The sequence below is a fragment of the Brassica oleracea genome, chromosome C4, assembly GCF_000695525.1.
Source record: "Brassica oleracea var. oleracea cultivar TO1000 chromosome C4, BOL, whole genome shotgun sequence".
In the NCBI taxonomy this organism is placed as follows: Eukaryota; Viridiplantae; Streptophyta; class Magnoliopsida; order Brassicales; family Brassicaceae; genus Brassica; species Brassica oleracea.
This window is the reverse complement of record NC_027751.1, coordinates 8,873,407-8,881,613: the sequence shown is the minus strand read 5'-3', so window position 1 is coordinate 8,881,613 and position 8,207 is coordinate 8,873,407. Positions and strand designations below refer to the sequence as shown.

Here is an 8,207-nt window from a genome sequence, read left to right as displayed (position 1 = left end):
CAAGCTCACCCGATAAAGCCATCCGCAACAAGCTTACTCTGGTGCAGTCTAAAGGTTTAAAGGGTCTGGAAGATCTCTTGCAATACTGGTTTTGGACGAGACTGAAAATATTCTTAGGAGGTGGTAGGAGGTGTTAGGAGAAGCTCTAAAGGAATATGAGTAGAAGTAGTTTCTTTTTTTATTTCAAACAAAGACACACTTAATATTAAAGAATAATAAATTTAACATTCATTAAAAAAAAAGGTTTTATATTAGCAGCAGTATAACAGAGTCAACCCTTGACTTTTCATGAAACTGAAATTCAAATTATGAACAAAATTAAAAATAAAAATACACTTGTTCTTAAGGGCATTGACAATGCCGCATTGTACAAGCCCAACATTTACATAAGTAATGGCATAACTCGGTCAAATTATAATTGTTATATGTTTTCATTGTTAATGCATATCTCCTTCATTTGGGTAGAGTATTACCTATTGTTAGTATTATCCGCTGAGATAACCAGTATATGATGGCAGAGATAAGCGAAGCTTCAAAGCGAGAGAATTTATAATAGAGTTTCCTTCTCTCCCAGCGTATCCAGGCGGATAGATCACTAATTCGGACGTCGACCATCTGACACGTGCCAGGGAGGAAAAACGTAGTGTTTCATTAAAAGATTTGTGCACTTCGGTTGGGCTTTTATTTTTGCTGGGCTTTGCGGTTGCTTAAGACTTCCACACAATTTGGATGGGCTTTCCTGTGTTCTTCTTCTTCGCCTCTCCAGCACCCAATGTCGATTAGGTTTTCTCAATAGCTCTTTCATCTTCTTCCTCAGCGTACGAAACGATACTATCAATAAATAATCATCTTTAAAAAAAACCTCCATTAATCTCTCACACACGATCTATAATCAATGTGATTTTTGGATCTACAAGGCGGTGGAGGTTCATCTATAAAAATAGGTATGATTTCCTTCTTAGAGAATCATCCTCTCATTCTTCTAAGCTAACCAGTAAACTAATTATGTCAGATATGGCTAACGTTTTGGTATTCCTCTCCGATCTGCAGACGAGCCGCTCCACCTCCACTGTTCGAGTCCAGTTGCTCCTTCTCGGTTCTCACTTCTCAGGTATCTTAATTAGCTCCGCCATTTGTTCATAAAAAGAGTCTTTCACAACCCAAAAAATTGTGAAAGTTCAATTGTTCAATTCTTCTTTAGATATTCTTTTTTCTAAAGTTTTCAGTTCAATTATGGTTTAAAGGATATGTTTATATGTTCTCTTGGAGTATATATATATATATATATAATCGTATACCAGATATTTATGTTCTGAAACAGAAAATCAAATCTGTATTGGTTTTTGTGTAGGGAGCTGGTGGACCAGAGGAGGAAGATAGTTGATAGCCGACATGCCTGAAACCTCTGCTTAAAGAGCAGTTCTTTGTTCAGTGCAAGTTTCATGTAGACTCACAAGGGTGATTGCAATATGTATTACTTAGACTGCACCAACGGTGAGCTTTGCTCTCTTTGTCTTGCCCACCATAAAGGTCACCTCATCATCCAATCCAAGTGCGTTCTTGCTATAATCTTAATTAGTTTTTTTTGGTTGGTTGTGCTCTGTGGTTTAGGTTTTGAATTTTTATTGATTGGTTTTGGCAGATAGGTCAATCTTTAGGTCTATATAGGTCTATGTATCAATAGCCTGCCACAATTCTTGGATCCATAACGATTTTATCCTTCATCCAATCAGTGAATCTCCACTTATAAAAAAGGTAAGCCTGATCCCTTGAATATCGTCATCACATTCCAATAGCAATAGAAATTTCTCAGTATAAAATTTTTATATGGATTGACACTGACTAGGGTGTTTGGAAAAGGTTAGTGGAGGAGATGGTGGTGGTGGTAGCCAACATCATGACGGCACTGAAACTGATAGGAAGAAGAAACGTTATAGCGTCACACTGCTCAACAGATTCAACGACTTGAATCGTATTTTCTTCTCTCACTCTCTCTCTCTTTTTTTTTTTGATTCATACACTCTTATAATGGTTTGAATCTCTTGCAGGAGTTTCAAGGAGTGTCCTCATCCAGATGATAAGCAGAGGAACCAACTTAGCAGGGAATTGGGTTTGGCTCCAAGACAAATCAAGTTCTTGTTCCAGAACAGAAGAACTCAGCTTAATGTTATGTGTCTTAATCTCTCTCTTTTGTGTGTTTGAAATTTTGTCTGAATAAGATTTGTTGATACTGCTTCTGTAGGCGCAACATGAGAGAGCAGATAACAATGCACTAAAGGCAGAGAACGACAAGATTCGATGTGAGAACATAGCCACTAGAGCAGCACTCAAGCATGATATATGCCTTAATTGTGAAGATCCTTACTTCGATGAGCATAAGCCCCGGATCGAAAATGCACATCTTAGAGATGAGGTTTTGTTTATCGATTATGGTTGTTTAATCATTCAAGCCCCCTCCTCTTTTCTAAATCTGATATTTATTGCACAGCTTGAAAGAAAGTCAACGTTTGCATCAAAGTACATGGGAAGACCAATCTCCTCCCACCTCTCAACGCTACATCCAATGCAAATCTCACCGTTGGATCTGTCCATGACTGGTCCTTCACTGGATTTTGATCTTCTTCCAGGGAGTTCTATGCATTCTCAGTCTAATAACTTGGCTACTATATCAGACATGGACAAGCCTCTTATGAACGACATTGCTTTGACTGCGATGGAAGAATTGCTTAGGTGATATCGACAGTGATGCGCGCAGGAAGCCAGTTTGGTCACAACCAACTTGAAGCCCAAGATTTTACTATTTTACAAGATTACCCCTTACGAGTTTTTACCCTAATTATATAAGCTTTGCCGCCATGTTAGAGGCAAAGTGTACTTTCTTTGTGTTTCATTGTTTTATTGATAGATATGAGATAAGATCCAAAGTTATAATTTGTGATTGGAATTGATATCTATTTTATTATTCTACGAAGTTTTTATACTTAACTGATGCTATGAATTGCTTAGCCATGTCTGAGTAGTTCTCTTGTTACATTTTAGGGTTTAAATAGGTTAGGAGGGATTAGCCCCAACTATAGATTGCTGAGTTGTGATAATCATCTTTAGGATTGTTCATTAATGCATGTGTCTAGATTAGCTACCTAGAACCTGCCATTGGATTGATTTGATAAAAGCCATAGCTTAATTCTCATCCTAAAAACATTCTAGATCTAGTGATATGCCCATTGGAATATCGATCGACGGTGCAAAAGGTGTATCGATCGATATGCCCATTGGAATATCGATCGACACTTTCTATAGATCAATATAACGAGAGTTGAGATCATAGATCTAGTTAATAGACAACAAGTCAATGCCCGCAAGAGCCGAAAGACTTGTTGATCAAATAGTTGAGCTTTACATTATCATGCATGCAACTCATTAGGCATCTATAGGATTATAATTCCAACTTTTCCTGAATAAAAACCTTAAGTCTAACTATTTTCTTTTTAAGGACCAAAACCCCCAAAAACCTGCTATTGAACAAACACTTGTTCAATATAAAACTGCAATTTATTTTTAAAACTCTTAAAACATCTTTGCTTAACAAATCATATTTGAATCCTTAGGTTCCCTAGCTCCCAGTGAATTCGATCCCTAAGTAGTACAACTCGACCTCTTATTTGAGAGAGTATAAATCACTCCTTAGGGTAATTTGAGTGGTATCATTATGCTTTTTAACACAAACGAACCGGCAGCGGCAGAGACGGTCTCAATTTGATGCTCAGGTTTTTATGTTTGCAGAGTTTGACTATGAAACCGGTGCTGGTCAATGCTTCCTCAGTAAGTAAGATGCTCAAATAATAGTCTGTTAGTTACGATCATGAAAAGCAACAAAATTGTGGTCTTTAGATTCTCAATGGTGCATGTATAATAGTATTCAACTTCAGAAGATTATATAGAGACTGTCTCAGATTTTTGAAGAATGATACAATCAGTTTATGGTTACATGGTTTGAACCTCTCGCACTAATTATATCTTTGTCCATCAGGCTCACTTGCACAAAAATCTCTAATCCCTTTTGTCGCTATTATTTGTTGTATCAATGTAAAGATAAAAGGTCATGGTTATTTTCATGAACTTTAAATGAATTCAGTCATGAGAGCTTGACCATTAAGTATATGGAATAGATTACTAGATTTGCTTCAACGTTGTTTTGAATGAATGAGTCAAAGACCATTTCTTATGAAAATTGTATTCATCGAAGCACATGAATACATTAATTAATAGCATTCAGAATTAACTACATGAATCATAAAAAAATGTTACACAAATCGTAAAAGAAAATTAACCTTTAGTTACCCATTTTTTGTTTACAAACCCCATTTTGCAATATCATAAATTTCATGCTACAATAGAAATTTTTTTTTTCTCATCTATATAAATAAATTAAACAAAATATTATAAATATTGAAACTCTTAAAAAAAAAACATATTTTAAATATAATATTAAATGCAATACAATGTATAATGAAGTAATTTATATATATATATATATATAAATAAAAAATTACTGAATTAAATCACTTAAACTTAGCACAAACCAATTAATATAATTTTATTCATTTACAAAGAACTACAAAATATTCAATTAAAACTGTTAAAGTTAAGAAACTAATAGAAAAATAAAGAATAAATAAACTATTTACGTAATAGTAAACAAAGACGTAGATTACATATGCATCAAAGATATCTGCTTTACACCTATGGAACGACCTTAAACGAATTAAAATATTTGAAACAGAATTTTATAGTTATATATTTAAGTGTTAATTTATGATATAAACAATTAGATTTATACTTTCACTATTTTACTTAGGAAATATTATTTCTAGCCCAACATATACCGTAACGAAATGTAATCATATTAATCTCAATCCATTCATACAAATGATAATTATAAGAGCCACAAACTTATTCTTAAGAACTTAAAATATAATAAACCGCAATTGACCAACCAATTTTAGATTCAAAATTACCAAAAAACATACAAGGCGAGAACCACATACACCTCATTCACTCAATATAATATGTTTTACGTCGTAATCTATTAATATAGACACAAACATCGAACTCAAATAGAACTAATCTTAACATAAATAATCCTTCAACACCATAACATTTTCAAAAACCATAAACATTATTATATACTTCGCTTATCAAAAGTTTACAAAACACATGACAAAGAAAATATACAATTACATTACCCGTAAAGTACAAAAAAAATTCCAAAAAAACATGAATTATTTTAGGGATGACTTAAAGTTTTGAGTCATATTTGTAAAAAATATTTTAATAAGTTAGTTTAATAAAGAATATTTTAAAACTAAACATTGAAACTAAAATAAATATTAAAAATATAATGTTATTTATTGAAGGTTACTATCATTATAATTCAAAACAAAGATATTTATTATAATGATCTCATAATTTTTTTATTTTTTGTTTGTTTATAATATCTTTTAATCTATAATAATTTTTAAATACTTTATAAATTAATATAAAATAAGTTTTATTATAACTTCCCCGGACCCTAGTTTGTTTAAAAAAGAATCATTAATTACCAGAAACATACATAGCCGGAACAACTCTAAACCCGAGACAATACCACATGCTGCTACGTGTGCATGAAAGAGAAAAAAAAAGATACGCAGACTTTTTTTTTTGGTCAACATTTTCATTAATGCCCACATGGGCTTTAAAGATTACAATGCAAAGAAAAGCCCAGTTTCTAGATTACACAAGAAATATATATCTTTAGTGCATTACACGTGTAACCTAAATGGTAGAGCTTCTAAAGGAATCCAGAGGTATGACATCATGTTGACTTCGTCGTGACATCATCCCCACCACATCGTGACTTCGTCACCGCAGTCTTCATCACCATCTCACCATCATCACCGGAAAATGCAAAGCCACTTAGAATTAACAAGCTCGTACTCACTTTTATTTGCATCGTTTGAAGCCTTTGCTTTGATTATCCCAAAAGATTGTTGAGATTTAGGCTTAAACACCAAGAGTTAAGAACCCAGTTAATCGGACTAGAGCATTCCTTAAAACACCGTCTGAACATGACCAGAGTTTTAAATCTTCATACTCTTCTCCAGATAACCGCAACACCTTGAATCTTCACACATGGATGACCTGCACTTTAAATCGCCATAGCCAAGAAGTGAGGATTTACTTTCTCATGAGCAAAGAGTCAAGCATTAGTGAAAAACCAGATCTGTTCAATCGATTGGGGAAGACCAGAAAGAGATTATAACACACAAAAGCTAGAATAGAGATTTTAAGCCGATTAAACAAAAGATAAACCGAACCCAATCGGAGTTAAGATCCGAACAAGACGGAAGAACAAAACCGGATTAAAACCTGAGACAAACCCCAAACAAGTCGGTGACAAAACAAGGCACAATGCCGGCGAACTGGACGTTGGCCAGAGACTGCAAATCCGAAAGCCGGTAACTTCAAGAAAAGATGAGAGAGACGAGAGAGATAAGAGAGAAGAATAGATTATTCCATAAATAGAATAAATTTTATTATGGAGTAAAATATGGAGTTTGGCCGAAACATTCTGTACTCCATAATTTATTTTAGGCTCAATTAGGTGAATATACAAATTATAGGAGAAATTTACAGAAGTATGTATTTTTTTTATATTAATTTGCGAACCTGGAGATTGAAGATAGCACATTGACATTTATGTCCTCGACAGCAATCAGATAGACCTACTAGCTCGACTTGGAACCGCAAATTATGAGGTTATGAATTGTCTTATTGTTTGATTGATGAAAAGTTGAAAAGGACGTGAACAGATTGAAAAAGAAAATAACTTAAGTATATATGTGTTCTCTACTCCTCCACATACGAAACCGGTTAGCTAAATAATAATTTAGAAAGGAATTGATCGACGAAACCAAGCCACTTCCTTCTCTTCCATGTCCTTGTTCGCCAATTCCGTCGCTGGTTTCTTCTTCCGCCATCAACTGAAACCAGAGCCTAGCCGTCGTCTCACGACAGGACCACTTCCGCGAACCACCACAAACTTCGTCTTCGTTCTCGGCTCTGTGCCGGCTTCTCCGCCACGACATGACTACTTCCGCATTCCTCTGTGACGTCTCTGTCTTCCTCGTCGTGTTCATCGAGATCCTCAGCCGCGACAATCGCTCATAGCCACCGTGATTCAAGCTTTTTCGGCGTGGAAAGACCAATCCTAGGGATTCATTCTTCGTTATGTCTTGCTCCTTCGAAGCCGGCTTCACCGGATTCAGGCTTTGCCGTCGGGATCGAAGTGAAGAGGAGTTCCAATGGTGATTTCCCACTTTTGCAAAAAAAGTCCCTGAACTTCTGTTTTTTACAAAGAGACTCAGACTTTCAGTATGTGCAGAAATATCCTATTGATTAAGCCCCAGACATTTCAATCTTACAATTTAGCCCAAGCAAATATTCTGAATTTACAGCGTAAGTCTCTGAACTGTTGATAACTTCGTTTCTGAACCCATTGTACAAAGTCAAGATGAGGAATATAACAGGATAAGTTACTTTGTAACCGGAAATATTTATAAAATTCGATAAATCTCTAACGAGATTTCCATATATATGTATACCATGGTGAAAATCCGAACCCTAATTATTAGAGGTCACAACAGATAAATTTTAAGCCCTAGACCAAAAATCATTAACCATGATATTAAGTTAGAGAACACTGTCATCAAAAAGTATAAACTAGTCATAGATACTATAACAACATCAAAATTAGTAATCACTATACCCTAAACATACATAGATAATCCTGAATGTATAATATAAAGTTTGTCTTGGGTTCATCTCTTATGGTTAACCTGTAGATTCCCCAACCAATAGTATTTTGTTATTTCATACTCCCTCTGTTTCAATATAGACTAGATTTTAACCCGCACGTCCGTACGGATATTTTTCATTTTATAAATGTATTGATATTAAGGATTGATATTACTACAAATGTTTTAAATATATAGTGATTTGTTTATATTTCCTATTTTGTATTATTAATATATAGTGATTTGTCTAATACATTTTACTTTTTTTATTAATTTTTATCATTTACTAATATATTTTTGAGTTAGTTACAATAAAATAATAACATGAAATTATCAAATAGATAACCTCCTTCAAAAAATGTTTTTCTT

General features: G+C 34.2%; 2 long non-coding RNA genes across 5 annotated transcripts; one reads left to right on the top strand and one right to left on the bottom strand.

Annotated features, from left to right (window-relative positions):
* The first annotated feature begins 702 nt into the window (after positions 1-702).
* On the top strand, positions 703-2,730 carry LOC106337310. Of its 4 annotated transcripts, none has more exons than XR_001268985.1 (8): positions 703-944; positions 1,051-1,111; positions 1,352-1,552; positions 1,643-1,755; positions 1,866-1,972; positions 2,049-2,166; positions 2,243-2,413; positions 2,489-2,730. It is a non-coding gene; the product is annotated as an uncharacterized LOC106337310 (long non-coding RNA). The 4 variants fall into 4 exon arrangements; XR_001268984.1 differs by having other exon boundaries at positions 1,861-1,972; XR_001268982.1 differs by having other exon boundaries at positions 1,847-1,972.
* A 2,955-nt stretch (positions 2,731-5,685) lies between these two features.
* Positions 5,686-6,622, bottom strand: LOC106339927. Its single transcript, XR_001269255.1, has 2 exons — positions 6,412-6,622; positions 5,686-6,183 (listed from the first exon to the last, which is right to left on the bottom strand). It is a non-coding gene; the product is annotated as an uncharacterized LOC106339927 (long non-coding RNA).
* Between the last annotated feature and the right edge of the window lie 1,585 nt (positions 6,623-8,207).